The sequence below is a fragment of the Schistocerca serialis genome, chromosome 2, assembly GCF_023864345.2.
Source record: "Schistocerca serialis cubense isolate TAMUIC-IGC-003099 chromosome 2, iqSchSeri2.2, whole genome shotgun sequence".
Taxonomy (NCBI): domain Eukaryota; kingdom Metazoa; phylum Arthropoda; class Insecta; order Orthoptera; family Acrididae; genus Schistocerca; species Schistocerca serialis.
Window position 1 is genome coordinate 511,025,081 of NC_064639.1, and position 15,462 is coordinate 511,040,542.

Consider the following 15,462-nt stretch of genomic DNA (forward strand, 5'->3'; position numbering starts at 1 on the left):
CAAGTCTCTCCAGTAGGCCCTGCCAAATGGCTTCTGTAGATGGCGGCCTGACTTTAAAGAACAAACTGTCGGAAGGCGACAGTTGTGCTACAGATGGATTATTAAAGGCACGATACGTTAAAATGACTGCGACAAATATGCACTTAAATATAAATAAGAACTCGTCGTTCGCAAATACCAACATACTCTTTGCTGGAGCCGAAATTTGATTGGTTTATAGATCTCGAATTGATGTTTAATTCGAAGGGCATACGCTATGGAATGTTGTGCGCTTTCATCTGGTAGGCAGTTTAGTCACTTATTTCATACACACGCTATCTGCCACGTACACGCGTCGATGTTACTACTGAGTGGCGTTTCGCACGGAGAAGGAGTGACCGCAAAAGCGTGCTTTACGTAAATTTCTTCGACGAGGATGGGATTCGAACCCACGCGTGCAGAGCACATTGGATTAGCAGTCCAACGCCTTAACCACTCGGCCACCTCGTCTGCTGGAACTACAGTTGTGTCTTTGGCGAGTGCTTGCGGAAAGAAGACATTTGTCGATTCGAAAACACATTCAAAACATGGTACTGGGCCGGTGTTAACGTCTAATGCCAAGCTGCAGTGCGGCCGACCAAGCTCCCACTGGCGAATCGTTTAATGACAGCATCCGTCCATATGGATATGCGATCGGGTAAAATCATTGGCCCAATTATCTACTGCAGGAATAAGCATTGTATCGACATGCAGTGTCGTCTAATGCAAATGAGAAAGGTGCTGTGCATTCTTTTGCACGACTTACTGCAACGAAACGTACAGCTCGATACGCTACACTGATATTGCTTGCAAGGTTTTGACGTCCCCCCTAGCCCAAGATTTTCCTGCTGTTTGCGATGGAGCTTGGTGTTTGGGCGGCCACTAGCGACGGATGTCTGCAAACTCAAGTCTCTCCAGTAGGCCCTGCCAAATGGCTTCTGTAGATGGCGGCCTGACTTTAAAGAACAAACTGTCGGAAGGCGACAGTTGTGCTACAGATGGATTATTAAAGGCACGATACGTTAAAATGACTGCGACAGATATGCACTTAAATATAAATAAGAACTCGTCGTTCGCAAATACCAACATACTCTTTGCTGGAGCCGAAATTTGATTGGTTTATAGATCTCGAATTGATGTTTAATTCGAAGGGCATACGCTATGGAATGTTGTGCGCTTTCATCTGGTAGGCAGTTTAGTCACTTATTTCATACACACGCTATCTGCCACGTACACGCGTCGATGTTACTACTGAGTGGCGTTTCGCACGGAGAAGGAGTGACCGCAAAAGCGTGCTTTACGTAAATTTCTTCGACGAGGATGGGATTCGAACCCACGCGTGCAGAGCACATTGGATTAGCAGTCCAACGCCTTAACCACTCGGCCACCTCGTCTGCTGGAACTACAGTTGTGTCTTTGGCGAGTGCTTGCGGAAAGAAGACATTTGTCGATTCGAAAACACATTCAAAACATGGTACTGGGCCGGTGTTAACGTCTAATGCCAAGCTGCAGTGCGGCCGACCAAGCTCCCACTGGCGAATCGTTTAATGACAGCATCCGTCCATATGGATATGCGATCGGGTAAAATCATTGGCCCAATTATCTACTGCAGGAATAAGCATTGTATCGACATGCAGTGTCATCTAATGCAAATGAGAAAGGTGCTGTGCATTCTTTTGCACGACTTACTGCAACGAAACGTACAGCTCGATACGCTACACTGATATTGCTTGCAAGGTTTTGACGTCCCCCCTAGCCCAAGATTGTCCTGCTGTTTGCGATGGAGCTTGGTGTTTGGGCGGCCACTAGCGACGGATGTCTGCAAACTCAAGTCTCTCCAGTAGGCCCTGCCAAATGGCTTCTGTAGATGGCGGCCTGACTTTAAAGAACCAACTGTCGGAAGGCGACAGTTGTGCTACAGATGGATTATTAAAGGCACGATACGTTAAAATGACTGCGACAGATATGCACTTAAATATAAATAACAACTCGTCGTTCGCAAATACCAACATACTCTTTGCTGGAGCCGAAATTTGATTGGTTTATAGATCTCGAATTGATGTTTAATTCGAAGGGCATACGCTATGGAATGTTGTGCGCTTTCATCTGGTAGGCAGTTTAGTCACTTATTTCATACACACGCTATCTGCCACGTACACGCGTCGATGTTACTACTGAGTGGCGTTTCGCACGGAGAAGGAGTGACCGCAAAAGCGTGCTTTACGTAAATTTCTTCGACGAGGATGCGATTCGAACCCACGCGTGCAGAGCACATTGGATTAGCAGTCCAACGCCTTAACCACTCGGCCACCTCGTCTGCTGGAACTACAGTTGTGTCTTTGGCGAGTGCTTGCGGAAAGAAGACATTTGTCGATTCGAAAACACATTCAAAACATGGTACTGGGCCGGTGTTAACGTCTAATGCCAAGCTGCAGTGCGGCCGACCAAGCTCCCACTGGCGAATCGTTTAATGACAGCATCCGTCCATATGGATATGCGATCGGGTAAAATCATTGGCCCAATTATCTACTGCAGGAATAAGCATTGTATCGACATGCAGTGTCGTCTAATGCAAATGAGAAAGGTGCTGTGCATTCTTTTGCACGACTTACTGCAACGAAACGTACAGCTCGATACGCTACACTGATATTGCTTGCAAGGTTTTGACGTCCCCCCTAGCCCAAGATTGTCCTGCTGTTTGCGATGGAGCTTGGTGTTTGGGCGGCCACTAGCGACGGATGTCTGCAAACTCAAGTCTCTCCAGTAGGCCCTGCCAAATGGCTTCTGTAGATGGCGGCCTGACTTTAAAGAACAAACTGTCGGAAGGCGACAGTTGTGCTACAGATGGATTATTAAAGGCACGATACGTTAAAATGACTGCGACAGATATGCACTTAAATATAAATAAGAACTCGTCGTTCGCAAATACCAACATACTCTTTGCTGGAGCCGAAATTTGATTGGTTTATAGATCTCGAATTGATGTTTAATTCGAAGGGCATACGCTATGGAATGTTGTGCGCTTTCATCTGGTAGGCAGTTTAGTCACTTATTTCATACACACGCTATCTGCCACGTACACGCGTCGATGTTACTACTGAGTGGCGTTTCGCACGGAGAAGGAGTGACCGCAAAAGCGTGCTTTACGTAAATTTCTTCGACGAGGATGGGATTCGAACCCACGCGTGCAGAGCACATTGGATTAGCAGTCCAACGCCTTAACCACTCGGCCACCTCGTCTGCTGGAACTACAGTTGTGTCTTTGGCGAGTGCTTGCGGAAAGAAGACATTTGTCGATTCGAAAACACATTCAAAACATGGTACTGGGCCGGTGTTAACGTCTAATGCCAAGCTGCAGTGCGGCCGACCAAGCTCCCACTGGCGAATCGTTTAATGACAGCATCCGTCCATATGGATATGCGATCGGGTAAAATCATTGGCCCAATTATCTACTGCAGGAATAAGCATTGTATCGACATGCAGTGTCATCTAATGCAAATGAGAAAGGTGCTGTGCATTCTTTTGCACGACTTACTGCAACGAAACGTACAGCTCGATACGCTACACTGATATTGCTTGCAAGGTTTTGACGTCCCCCCTAGCCCAAGATTGTCCTGCTGTTTGCGATGGAGCTTGGTGTTTGGGCGGCCACTAGCGACGGATGTCTGCAAACTCAAGTCTCTCCAGTAGGCCCTGCCAAATGGCTTCTGTAGATGGCGGCCTGACTTTAAAGAACCAACTGTCGGAAGGCGACAGTTGTGCTACAGATGGATTATTAAAGGCACGATACGTTAAAATGACTGCGACAGATATGCACTTAAATATAAATAACAACTCGTCGTTCGCAAATACCAACATACTCTTTGCTGGAGCCGAAATTTGATTGGTTTATAGATCTCGAATTGATGTTTAATTCGAAGGGCATACGCTATGGAATGTTGTGCGCTTTCATCTGGTAGGCAGTTTAGTCACTTATTTCATACACACGCTATCTGCCACGTACACGCGTCGATGTTACTACTGAGTGGCGTTTCGCACGGAGAAGGAGTGACCGCAAAAGCGTGCTTTACGTAAATTTCTTCGACGAGGATGGGATTCGAACCCACGCGTGCAGAGCACATTGGATTAGCAGTCCAACGCCTTAACCACTCGGCCACCTCGTCTGCTGGAACTACAGTTGTGTCTTTGGCGAGTGCTTGCGGAAAGAAGACATTTGTCGATTCGAAAACACATTCAAAACATGGTACTGGGCCGGTGTTAACGTCTAATGCCAAGCTGCAGTGCGGCCGACCAAGCTCCCACTGGCGAATCGTTTAATGACAGCATCCGTCCATATGGATATGCGATCGGGTAAAATCATTGGCCCAATTATCTACTGCAGGAATAAGCATTGTATCGACATGCAGTGTCGTCTAATGCAAATGAGAAAGGTGCTGTGCATTCTTTTGCACGACTTACTGCAACGAAACGTACAGCTCAATACGCTACACTGATATTGCTTGCAAGGTTTTGACGTCCCCCCTAGCCCAAGATTGTCCTGCTGTTTGCGATGGAGCTTGGTGTTTGGGCGGCCACTAGCGACGGATGTCTGCAAACTCAAGTCTCTCCAGTAGGCCCTGCCAAATGGCTTCTGTAGATGGCGGCCTGACTTTAAAGAACAAACTGTCGGAAGGCGACAGTTGTGCTACAGATGGATTATTAAAGGCACGATACGTTAAAATGACTGCGACAAATATGCACTTAAATATAAATAAGAACTCGTCGTTCGCAAATACCAACATACTCTTTGCTGGAGCCGAAATTTGATTGGTTTATAGATCTCGAATTGATGTTTAATTCGAAGGGCATACGCTATGGAATGTTGTGCGCTTTCATCTGGTAGGCAGTTTAGTCACTTATTTCATACACACGCTATCTGCCACGTACACGCGTCGATGTTACTACTGAGTGGCGTTTCGCACGGAGAAGGAGTGACCGCAAAAGCGTGCTTTACGTAAATTTCTTCGACGAGGATGGGATTCGAACCCACGCGTGCAGAGCACATTGGATTAGCAGTCCAACGCCTTAACCACTCGGCCACCTCGTCTGCTGGAACTACAGTTGTGTCTTTGGCGAGTGCTTGCGGAAAGAAGACATTTGTCGATTCGAAAACACATTCAAAACATGGTACTGGGCCGGTGTTAACGTCTAATGCCAAGCTGCAGTGCGGCCGACCAAGCTCCCACTGGCGAATCGTTTAATGACAGCATCCGTCCATATGGATATGCGATCGGGTAAAATCATTGGCCCAATTATCTACTGCAGGAATAAGCATTGTATCGACATGCAGTGTCGTCTAATGCAAATGAGAAAGGTGCTGTGCATTCTTTTGCACGACTTACTGCAACGAAACGTACAGCTCGATACGCTACACTGATATTGCTTGCAAGGTTTTGACGTCCCCCCTAGCCCAAGATTGTCCTGCTGTTTGCGATGGAGCTTGGTGTTTGGGCGGCCACTAGCGACGGATGTCTGCAAACTCAAGTCTCTCCAGTAGGCCCTGCCAAATGGCTTCTGTAGATGGCGGCCTGACTTTAAAGAACAAACTGTCGGAAGGCGACAGTTGTGCTACAGATGGATTATTAAAGGCACGATACGTTAAAATGACTGCGACAGATATGCACTTAAATATAAATAAGAACTCGTCGTTCGCAAATACCAACATACTCTTTGCTGGAGCCGAAATTTGATTGGTTTATAGATCTCGAATTGATGTTTAATTCGAAGGGCATACGCTATGGAATGTTGTGCGCTTTCATCTGGTAGGCAGTTTAGTCACTTATTTCATACACACGCTATCTGCCACGTACACGCGTCGATGTTACTACTGAGTGGCGTTTCGCACGGAGAAGGAGTGACCGCAAAAGCGTGCTTTACGTAAATTTCTTCGACGAGGATGGGTTTCGAACCCACGCGTGCAGAGCACATTGGATTAGCAGTCCAACGCCTTAACCACTCGGCCACCTCGTCTGCTGGAACTACAGTTGTGTCTTTGGCGAGTGCTTGCGGAAAGAAGACATTTGTCGATTCGAAAACACATTCAAAACATGGTACTGGGCCGGTGTTAACGTCTAATGCCAAGCTGCAGTGCGGCCGACCAAGCTCCCACTGGCGAATCGTTTAATGACAGCATCCGTCCATATGGATATGCGATCGGGTAAAATCATTGGCCCAATTATCTACTGCAGGAATAAGCATTGTATCGACATGCAGTGTCGTCTAATGCAAATGAGAAAGGTGCTGTGCATTCTTTTGCACGACTTACTGCAACGAAACGTACAGCTCGATACGCTACACTGATATTGCTTGCAAGGTTTTGACGTCCCCCCTAGCCCAAGATTGTCCTGCTGTTTGCGATGGAGCTTGGTGTTTGGGCGGCCACTAGCGACGGATGTCTGCAAACTCAAGTCTCTCCAGTAGGCCCTGCCAAATGGCTTCTGTAGATGGCGGCCTGACTTTAAAGAACCAACTGTCGGAAGGCGACAGTTGTGCTACAGATGGATTATTAAAGGCACGATACGTTAAAATGACTGCGACAGATATGCACTTAAATATAAATAACAACTCGTCGTTCGCAAATACCAACATACTCTTTGCTGGAGCCGAAATTTGATTGGTTTATAGATCTCGAATTGATGTTTAATTCGAAGGGCATACGCTATGGAATGTTGTGCGCTTTCATCTGGTAGGCAGTTTAGTCACTTATTTCATACACACGCTATCTGCCACGTACACGCGTCGATGTTACTACTGAGTGGCGTTTCGCACGGAGAAGGAGTGACCGCAAAAGCGTGCTTTACGTAAATTTCTTCGACGAGGATGGGATTCGAACCCACGCGTGCAGAGCACATTGGATTAGCAGTCCAACGCCTTAACCACTCGGCCACCTCGTCTGCTGGAACTACAGTTGTGTCTTTGGCGAGTGCTTGCGGAAAGAAGACATTTGTCGATTCGAAAACACATTCAAAACATGGTACTGGGCCGGTGTTAACGTCTAATGCCAAGCTGCAGTGCGGCCGACCAAGCTCCCACTGGCGAATCGTTTAATGACAGCATCCGTCCATATGGATATGCGATCGGGTAAAATCATTGGCCCAATTATCTACTGCAGGAATAAGCATTGTATCGACATGCAGTGTCATCTAATGCAAATGAGAAAGGTGCTGTGCATTCTTTTGCACGACTTACTGCAACGAAACGTACAGCTCGATACGCTACACTGATATTGCTTGCAAGGTTTTGACGTCCCCCCTAGCCCAAGATTGTCCTGCTGTTTGCGATGGAGCTTGGTGTTTGGGCGGCCACTAGCGACGGATGTCTGCAAACTCAAGTCTCTCCAGTAGGCCCTGCCAAATGGCTTCTGTAGATGGCGGCCTGACTTTAAAGAACCAACTGTCGGAAGGCGACAGTTGTGCTACAGATGGATTATTAAAGGCACGATACGTTAAAATGACTGCGACAGATATGCACTTAAATATAAATAACAACTCGTCGTTCGCAAATACCAACATACTCTTTGCTGGAGCCGAAATTTGATTGGTTTATAGATCTCGAATTGATGTTTAATTCGAAGGGCATACGCTATGGAATGTTGTGCGCTTTCATCTGGTAGGCAGTTTAGTCACTTATTTCATACACACGCTATCTGCCACGTACACGCGTCGATGTTACTACTGAGTGGCGTTTCGCACGGAGAAGGAGTGACCGCAAAAGCGTGCTTTACGTAAATTTCTTCGACGAGGATGGGATTCGAACCCACGCGTGCAGAGCACATTGGATTAGCAGTCCAACGCCTTAACCACTCGGCCACCTCGTCTGCTGGAACTACAGTTGTGTCTTTGGCGAGTGCTTGCGGAAAGAAGACATTTGTCGATTCGAAAACACATTCAAAACATGGTACTGGGCCGGTGTTAACGTCTAATGCCAAGCTGCAGTGCGGCCGACCAAGCTCCCACTGGCGAATCGTTTAATGACAGCATCCGTCCATATGGATATGCGATCGGGTAAAATCATTGGCCCAATTATCTACTGCAGGAATAAGCATTGTATCGACATGCAGTGTCGTCTAATGCAAATGAGAAAGGTGCTGTGCATTCTTTTGCACGACTTACTGCAACGAAACGTACAGCTCGATACGCTACACTGATATTGCTTGCAAGGTTTTGACGTCCCCCCTAGCCCAAGATTGTCCTGCTGTTTGCGATGGAGCTTGGTGTTTGGGCGGCCACTAGCGACGGATGTCTGCAAACTCAAGTCTCTCCAGTAGGCCCTGCCAAATGGCTTCTGTAGATGGCGGCCTGACTTTAAAGAACAAACTGTCGGAAGGCGACAGTTGTGCTACAGATGGATTATTAAAGGCACGATACGTTAAAATGACTGCGACAGATATGCACTTAAATATAAATAAGAACTCGTCGTTCGCAAATACCAACATACTCTTTGCTGGAGCCGAAATTTGATTGGTTTATAGATCTCGAATTGATGTTTAATTCGAAGGGCATACGCTATGGAATGTTGTGCGCTTTCATCTGGTAGGCAGTTTAGTCACTTATTTCATACACACGCTATCTGCCACGTACACGCGTCGATGTTACTACTGAGTGGCGTTTCGCACGGAGAAGGAGTGACCGCAAAAGCGTGCTTTACGTAAATTTCTTCGACGAGGATGGGATTCGAACCCACGCGTGCAGAGCACATTGGATTAGCAGTCCAACGCCTTAACCACTCGGCCACCTCGTCTGCTGGAACTACAGTTGTGTCTTTGGCGAGTGCTTGCGGAAAGAAGACATTTGTCGATTCGAAAACACATTCAAAACATGGTACTGGGCCGGTGTTAACGTCTAATGCCAAGCTGCAGTGCGGCCGACCAAGCTCCCACTGGCGAATCGTTTAATGACAGCATCCGTCCATATGGATATGCGATCGGGTAAAATCATTGGCCCAATTATCTACTGCAGGAATAAGCATTGTATCGACATGCAGTGTCGTCTAATGCAAATGAGAAAGGTGCTGTGCATTCTTTTGCACGACTTACTGCAACGAAACGTACAGCTCAATACGCTACACTGATATTGCTTGCAAGGTTTTGACGTCCCCCCTAGCCCAAGATTGTCCTGCTGTTTGCGATGGAGCTTGGTGTTTGGGCGGCCACTAGCGACGGATGTCTGCAAACTCAAGTCTCTCCAGTAGGCCCTGCCAAATGGCTTCTGTAGATGGCGGCCTGACTTTAAAGAACAAACTGTCGGAAGGCGACAGTTGTGCTACAGATGGATTATTAAAGGCACGATACGTTAAAATGACTGCGACAAATATGCACTTAAATATAAATAAGAACTCGTCGTTCGCAAATACCAACATACTCTTTGCTGGAGCCGAAATTTGATTGGTTTATAGATCTCGAATTGATGTTTAATTCGAAGGGCATACGCTATGGAATGTTGTGCGCTTTCATCTGGTAGGCAGTTTAGTCACTTATTTCATACACACGCTATCTGCCACGTACACGCGTCGATGTTACTACTGAGTGGCGTTTCGCACGGAGAAGGAGTGACCGCAAAAGCGTGCTTTACGTAAATTTCTTCGACGAGGATGGGTTTCGAACCCACGCGTGCAGAGCACATTGGATTAGCAGTCCAACGCCTTAACCACTGGGCCACCTCGTCTGCTGGAACTACAGTTGTGTCTTTGGCGAGTGCTTGCGGAAAGAAGACATTTGTCGATTCGAAAACACATTCAAAACATGGTACTGGGCCGGTGTTAACGTCTAATGCCAAGCTGCAGTGCGGCCGACCAAGCTCCCACTGGCGAATCGTTTAATGACAGCATCCGTCCATATGGATATGCGATCGGGTAAAATCATTGGCCCAATTATCTACTGCAGGAATAAGCATTGTCAGATGGATTATTAAAGGCACGATACGTTAAAATGACTGCGACAAATATGCACTTAAATATAAATAAGAACTCGTCGTTCGCAAATACCAACATACTCTTTGCTGGAGCCGAAATTTGATTGGTTTATAGATCTCGAATTGATGTTTAATTCGAAGGGCATACGCTATGGAATGTTGTGCGCTTTCATCTGGTAGGCAGTTTAGTCACTTATTTCATACACACGCTATCTGCCACGTACACGCGTCGATGTTACTACTGAGTGGCGTTTCGCACGGAGAAGGAGTGACCGCAAAAGCGTGCTTTACGTAAATTTCTTCGACGAGGATGGGATTCGAACCCACGCGTGCAGAGCACATTGGATTAGCAGTCCAACGCCTTAACCACTCGGCCACCTCGTCTGCTGGAACTACAGTTGTGTCTTTGGCGAGTGCTTGCGGAAAGAAGACATTTGTCGATTCGAAAACACATTCAAAACATGGTACTGGGCCGGTGTTAACGTCTAATGCCAAGCTGCAGTGCGGCCGACCAAGCTCCCACTGGCGAATCGTTTAATGACAGCATCCGTCCATATGGATATGCGATCGGGTAAAATCATTGGCCCAATTATCTACTGCAGGAATAAGCATTGTATCGACATGCAGTGTCGTCTAATGCAAATGAGAAAGGTGCTGTGCATTCTTTTGCACGACTTACTGCAACGAAACGTACAGCTCGATACGCTACACTGATATTGCTTGCAAGGTTTTGACGTCCCCCCTAGCCCAAGATTGTCCTGCTGTTTGCGATGGAGCTTGGTGTTTGGGCGGCCACTAGCGACGGATGTCTGCAAACTCAAGTCTCTCCAGTAGGCCCTGCCAAATGGCTTCTGTAGATGGCGGCCTGACTTTAAAGAACAAACTGTCGGAAGGCGACAGTTGTGCTACAGATGGATTATTAAAGGCACGATACGTTAAAATGACTGCGACAGATATGCACTTAAATATAAATAAGAACTCGTCGTTCGCAAATACCAACATACTCTTTGCTGGAGCCGAAATTTGATTGGTTTATAGATCTCGAATTGATGTTTAATTCGAAGGGCATACGCTATGGAATGTTGTGCGCTTTCATCTGGTAGGCAGTTTAGTCACTTATTTCATACACACGCTATCTGCCACGTACACGCGTCGATGTTACTACTGAGTGGCGTTTCGCACGGAGAAGGAGTGACCGCAAAAGCGTGCTTTACGTAAATTTCTTCGACGAGGATGGGATTCGAACCCACGCGTGCAGAGCACATTGGATTAGCAGTCCAACGCCTTAACCACTCGGCCACCTCGTCTGCTGGAACTACAGTTGTGTCTTTGGCGAGTGCTTGCGGAAAGAAGACATTTGTCGATTCGAAAACACATTCAAAACATGGTACTGGGCCGGTGTTAACGTCTAATGCCAAGCTGCAGTGCGGCCGACCAAGCTCCCACTGGCGAATCGTTTAATGACAGCATCCGTCCATATGGATATGCGATCGGGTAAAATCATTGGCCCAATTATCTACTGCAGGAATAAGCATTGTATCGACATGCAGTGTCGTCTAATGCAAATGAGAAAGGTGCTGTGCATTCTTTTGCACGACTTACTGCAACGAAACGTACAGCTCGATACGCTACACTGATATTGCTTGCAAGGTTTTGACGTCCCCCCTAGCCCAAGATTGTCCTGCTGTTTGCGATGGAGCTTGGTGTTTGGGCGGCCACTAGCGACGGATGTCTGCAAACTCAAGTCTCTCCAGTAGGCCCTGCCAAATGGCTTCTGTAGATGGCGGCCTGACTTTAAAGAACAAACTGTCGGAAGGCGACAGTTGTGCTACAGATGGATTATTAAAGGCACAATACGTTAAAATGACTGCGACAGATATGCACTTAAATATAAATAAGAACTCGTCGTTCGCAAATACCAACATACTCTTTGCTGGAGCCGAAATTTGATTGGTTTATAGATCTCGAATTGATGTTTAATTCGAAGGGCATACGCTATGGAATGTTGTGCGCTTTCATCTGGTAGGCAGTTTAGTCACTTATTTCATACACACGCTATCTGCCACGTACACGCGTCGATGTTACTACTGAGTGGCGTTTCGCACGGAGAAGGAGTGACCGCAAAAGCGTGCTTTTTTTTACGTAAATTTCTTCGACGAGGATGGGATTCGAACCCACGCGTGCAGAGCACATTGGATTAGCAGTCCAACGCCTTAACCACTCGGCCACCTCGTCTGCTGGAACTACAGTTGTGTCTTTGGCGAGTGCTTGCGGAAAGAAGACATTTGTCGATTCGAAAACACATTCAAAACATGGTACTGGGCCGGTGTTAACGTCTAATGCCAAGCTGCAGTGCGGCCGACCAAGCTCCCACTGGCGAATCGTTTAATGACAGCATCCGTCCATATGGATATGCGATCGGGTAAAATCATTGGCCCAATTATCTACTGCAGGAATAAGCATTGTATCGACATGCAGTGTCATCTAATGCAAATGAGAAAGGTGCTGTGCATTCTTTTGCACGACTTACTGCAACGAAACGTACAGCTCGATACGCTACACTGATATTGCTTGCAAGGTTTTGACGTCCCCCCTAGCCCAAGATTGTCCTGCTGTTTGCGATGGAGCTTGGTGTTTGGGCGGCCACTAGCGACGGATGTCTGCAAACTCAAGTCTCTCCAGTAGGCCCTGCCAAATGGCTTCTGTAGATGGCGGCCTGACTTTAAAGAACAAACTGTCGGAAGGCGACAGTTGTGCTACAGATGGATTATTAAAGGCACGATACGTTAAAATGACTGCGACAGATATGCACTTAAATATAAATAAGAACTCGTCGTTGGCAAATACCAACATACTCTTTGCTGGAGCCGAAATTTGATTGGTTTATAGATCTCGAATTGATGTTTAATTCGAAGGGCATACGCTATGGAATGTTGTGCGCTTTCATCTGGTAGGCAGTTTAGTCACTTATTTCATACACACGCTATCTGCCACGTACACGCGTCGATGTTACTACTGAGTGGCGTTTCGCACGGAGAAGGAGTGACCGCAAAAGCGTGCTTTTTTTTACGTAAATTTCTTCGACGAGGATGGGATTCGAACCCACGCGTGCAGAGCACATTGGATTAGCAGTCCAACGCCTTAACCACTCGGCCACCTCGTCTGCTGGAACTACAGTTGTGTCTTTGGCGAGTGCTTGCGGAAAGAAGACATTTGTCGATTCGAAAACACATTCAAAACATGGTACTGGGCCGGTGTTAACGTCTAATGCCAAGCTGCAGTGCGGCCGACCAAGCTCCCACTGGCGAATCGTTTAATGACAGCATCCGTCCATGTGGATATGCGATCGGGTAAAATCATTGGCCCAATTATCTACTGCAGGAATAAGCATTGTATCGACATGCAGTGTCGTCTAATGCAAATGAGAAAGGTGCTGTGCATTCTTTTGCACGACTTACTGCAACGAAACGCACAGCTCGATACGCTACACTGATATTGCTTGCAAGGTTTTGACGTCCCCCCTAGCCCAAGATTGTCCTGCTGTTTGCGATGGAGCTTGGTGTTTGGGCGGCCACTAGCGACGGATGTCTGCAAACTCAAGTCTCTCCAGTAGGCCCTGCCAAATGGCTTCTGTAGATGGCGCCCTGACTTTAAAGAACAAACTGTCGGAAGGCGACAGTTGTGCTACAGATGGATTATTAAAGGCACGATACGTTAAAATGACTGCGACAGATATGCACTTAAATATAAATAACAACTCGTCGTTTGCAAATACCAACATACTCTTTGCTGGAGCCGAAATTTGATTGGTTTATAGATCTCGAATTGATGTTTAATTCGAAGGGCATACGCTATGGAATGTTGTGCGCTTTCATCTGGTAGGCAGTTTAGTCACTTATTTCATACACACGCTATCTGCCACGTACACGCGTCGATGTTACTACTGAGTGGCGTTTCGCACGGAGAAGGAGTGACCGCAAAAGCGTGCTTTACGTAAATTTCTTCGACGAGGATGGGATTCGAACCCACGCGTGCAGAGCACGTTGGATTAGCAGTCCAACGCCTTAACCACTCGGCCACCTCGTCTGCTGGAACTACAGTTGTGTCTTTGGCGAGTGCTTGCGGAAAGAAGACATTTGTCGATTCGAAAACACATTCAAAACATGGTACTGGGCCGGTGTTAACGTCTAATGCCAAGCTGCAGTGCGGCCGACCAAGCTCCCACTGGCGAATCGTTTAATGACAGCATCCGTCCATATGTATATGCGATCGGGTAAAATCATTGGCCCAATTATCTACTGCAGGAATAAGCATTGTATCGACATGCAGTGTCGTCTAATGCAAATGAGAAAGGTGCTGTGCATTCTTTTGCACGACTTACTGCAACGAAACGTACAGCTCGATACGCTACACTGATATTGCTTGCAAGGTTTTGACGTCCCCCCTAGCCCAAGATTGTCCTGCTGTTTGCGATGGAGCTTGGTGTTTGGGCGGCCACTAGCGACGGATGTCTGCAAACTCAAGTCTCTCCAGTAGGCCCTGCCAAATGGCTTCTGTAGATGGCGGCCTGACTTGAAAGAACAAACTGTCGGAAGGCGACAGTTGTGCTACAGATGGATTATTAAAGGCACGATACGTTAAAATGACTGCGACAGATATGCACTTAAATATAAATAAGAACTCGTCGTTCGCAAATACCAACATACTCTTTGCTGGAGCCGAAATTTGATTGGTTTATAGATCTCGAATTGATGTTTAATTCGAAGGGCATACGCTATGGAATGTTGTGCGCTTTCATCTGGTAGGCAGTTTTGTCTCTTATTTCATACACACGCTATCTGCCACGTACACGCGTCGATGTTACTACTGAGTGGCGTTTCGCACGGAGAAGGAGTGACCGCAAAAGCGTGCTTTACGTAAATTTCTTCGACGAGGATGGGATTCGAACCCACGCGTGCAGAGCACATTGGATTAGCAGTCCAACGCCTTAACCACTCGGCCACCTCGTCTGCTGGAACTACAGTTGTGTCTTTGGCGAGTGCTTGCGGAAAGAAGACATTTGTCGATTCGAAAACACATTCAAAACATGGTACTGGGCCGGTGATAACGTCTAATGCCAAGCTGCAGTGCGGCCGACCAAGCTCCCACTGGCGAATCGTTTAATGACAGCATCCGTCCATGTGGATATGCGATCGGGTAAAATAATTGGCCCAATTATCTACTGCAGGAATAAGCATTGTATCGACATGCAGTGTCGTCTAATGCAAATGAGAAAGGTGCTGTGCATTCTTTTGCACGACTTACTGCAACGAAACGTACAGCTCGATACGCTACACTGATATTGCTTGCAAGGTTTTGACGTCCCCCCTAGCCCAAGATTGTCCTGCTGTTTGCGATGGAGCTTGGTGTTTGGGCGGCCACTAGCGACGGATGTCTGCAAACTCAAGTCTCTCCAGTAGGCCCTGCCAAATGGCTTCTGTAGATGGCGGCCTGACTT

General features: G+C 47.0%; 17 non-coding genes across 17 annotated transcripts; all 17 read right to left on the reverse strand.

Annotated features, from left to right (window-relative positions):
* Positions 1 to 407: 407 nt before the first annotated feature.
* On the reverse strand, positions 408 to 489 carry Trnas-gcu (transfer RNA serine (anticodon GCU)). The gene has a single exon. It is a non-coding gene; the product is annotated as a tRNA-Ser (tRNA).
* An 841-nt stretch (positions 490 to 1,330) lies between these two features.
* On the reverse strand, positions 1,331 to 1,412 carry Trnas-gcu (transfer RNA serine (anticodon GCU)). Its single transcript has one exon. It is a non-coding gene; the product is annotated as a tRNA-Ser (tRNA).
* Positions 1,413 to 2,253: 841 nt separating this feature from the next.
* On the reverse strand, positions 2,254 to 2,335 carry Trnas-gcu (transfer RNA serine (anticodon GCU)). The gene has a single exon. It is a non-coding gene; the product is annotated as a tRNA-Ser (tRNA).
* Positions 2,336 to 3,176: 841 nt separating this feature from the next.
* On the reverse strand, positions 3,177 to 3,258 carry Trnas-gcu (transfer RNA serine (anticodon GCU)). The gene has a single exon. It is a non-coding gene; the product is annotated as a tRNA-Ser (tRNA).
* Positions 3,259 to 4,099: 841 nt separating this feature from the next.
* Positions 4,100 to 4,181, reverse strand: Trnas-gcu (transfer RNA serine (anticodon GCU)). Its single transcript has one exon. It is a non-coding gene; the product is annotated as a tRNA-Ser (tRNA).
* Positions 4,182 to 5,022: 841 nt separating this feature from the next.
* On the reverse strand, positions 5,023 to 5,104 carry Trnas-gcu (transfer RNA serine (anticodon GCU)). The gene has a single exon. It is a non-coding gene; the product is annotated as a tRNA-Ser (tRNA).
* An 841-nt stretch (positions 5,105 to 5,945) lies between these two features.
* Trnas-gcu (transfer RNA serine (anticodon GCU)) lies at positions 5,946 to 6,027 on the reverse strand. Its single transcript has one exon. It is a non-coding gene; the product is annotated as a tRNA-Ser (tRNA).
* An 841-nt stretch (positions 6,028 to 6,868) lies between these two features.
* On the reverse strand, positions 6,869 to 6,950 carry Trnas-gcu (transfer RNA serine (anticodon GCU)). The gene has a single exon. It is a non-coding gene; the product is annotated as a tRNA-Ser (tRNA).
* An 841-nt stretch (positions 6,951 to 7,791) lies between these two features.
* On the reverse strand, positions 7,792 to 7,873 carry Trnas-gcu (transfer RNA serine (anticodon GCU)). The gene has a single exon. It is a non-coding gene; the product is annotated as a tRNA-Ser (tRNA).
* An 841-nt stretch (positions 7,874 to 8,714) lies between these two features.
* On the reverse strand, positions 8,715 to 8,796 carry Trnas-gcu (transfer RNA serine (anticodon GCU)). Its single transcript has one exon. It is a non-coding gene; the product is annotated as a tRNA-Ser (tRNA).
* An 841-nt stretch (positions 8,797 to 9,637) lies between these two features.
* Trnas-gcu (transfer RNA serine (anticodon GCU)) lies at positions 9,638 to 9,719 on the reverse strand. Its single transcript has one exon. It is a non-coding gene; the product is annotated as a tRNA-Ser (tRNA).
* Positions 9,720 to 10,267: 548 nt separating this feature from the next.
* Trnas-gcu (transfer RNA serine (anticodon GCU)) lies at positions 10,268 to 10,349 on the reverse strand. Its single transcript has one exon. It is a non-coding gene; the product is annotated as a tRNA-Ser (tRNA).
* Positions 10,350 to 11,190: 841 nt separating this feature from the next.
* Trnas-gcu (transfer RNA serine (anticodon GCU)) lies at positions 11,191 to 11,272 on the reverse strand. Its single transcript has one exon. It is a non-coding gene; the product is annotated as a tRNA-Ser (tRNA).
* Positions 11,273 to 12,118: 846 nt separating this feature from the next.
* Positions 12,119 to 12,200, reverse strand: Trnas-gcu (transfer RNA serine (anticodon GCU)). The gene has a single exon. It is a non-coding gene; the product is annotated as a tRNA-Ser (tRNA).
* Positions 12,201 to 13,046: 846 nt separating this feature from the next.
* Positions 13,047 to 13,128, reverse strand: Trnas-gcu (transfer RNA serine (anticodon GCU)). The gene has a single exon. It is a non-coding gene; the product is annotated as a tRNA-Ser (tRNA).
* An 841-nt stretch (positions 13,129 to 13,969) lies between these two features.
* Trnas-gcu (transfer RNA serine (anticodon GCU)) lies at positions 13,970 to 14,051 on the reverse strand. Its single transcript has one exon. It is a non-coding gene; the product is annotated as a tRNA-Ser (tRNA).
* An 841-nt stretch (positions 14,052 to 14,892) lies between these two features.
* On the reverse strand, positions 14,893 to 14,974 carry Trnas-gcu (transfer RNA serine (anticodon GCU)). The gene has a single exon. It is a non-coding gene; the product is annotated as a tRNA-Ser (tRNA).
* Positions 14,975 to 15,462: the final 488 nt, after the last annotated feature.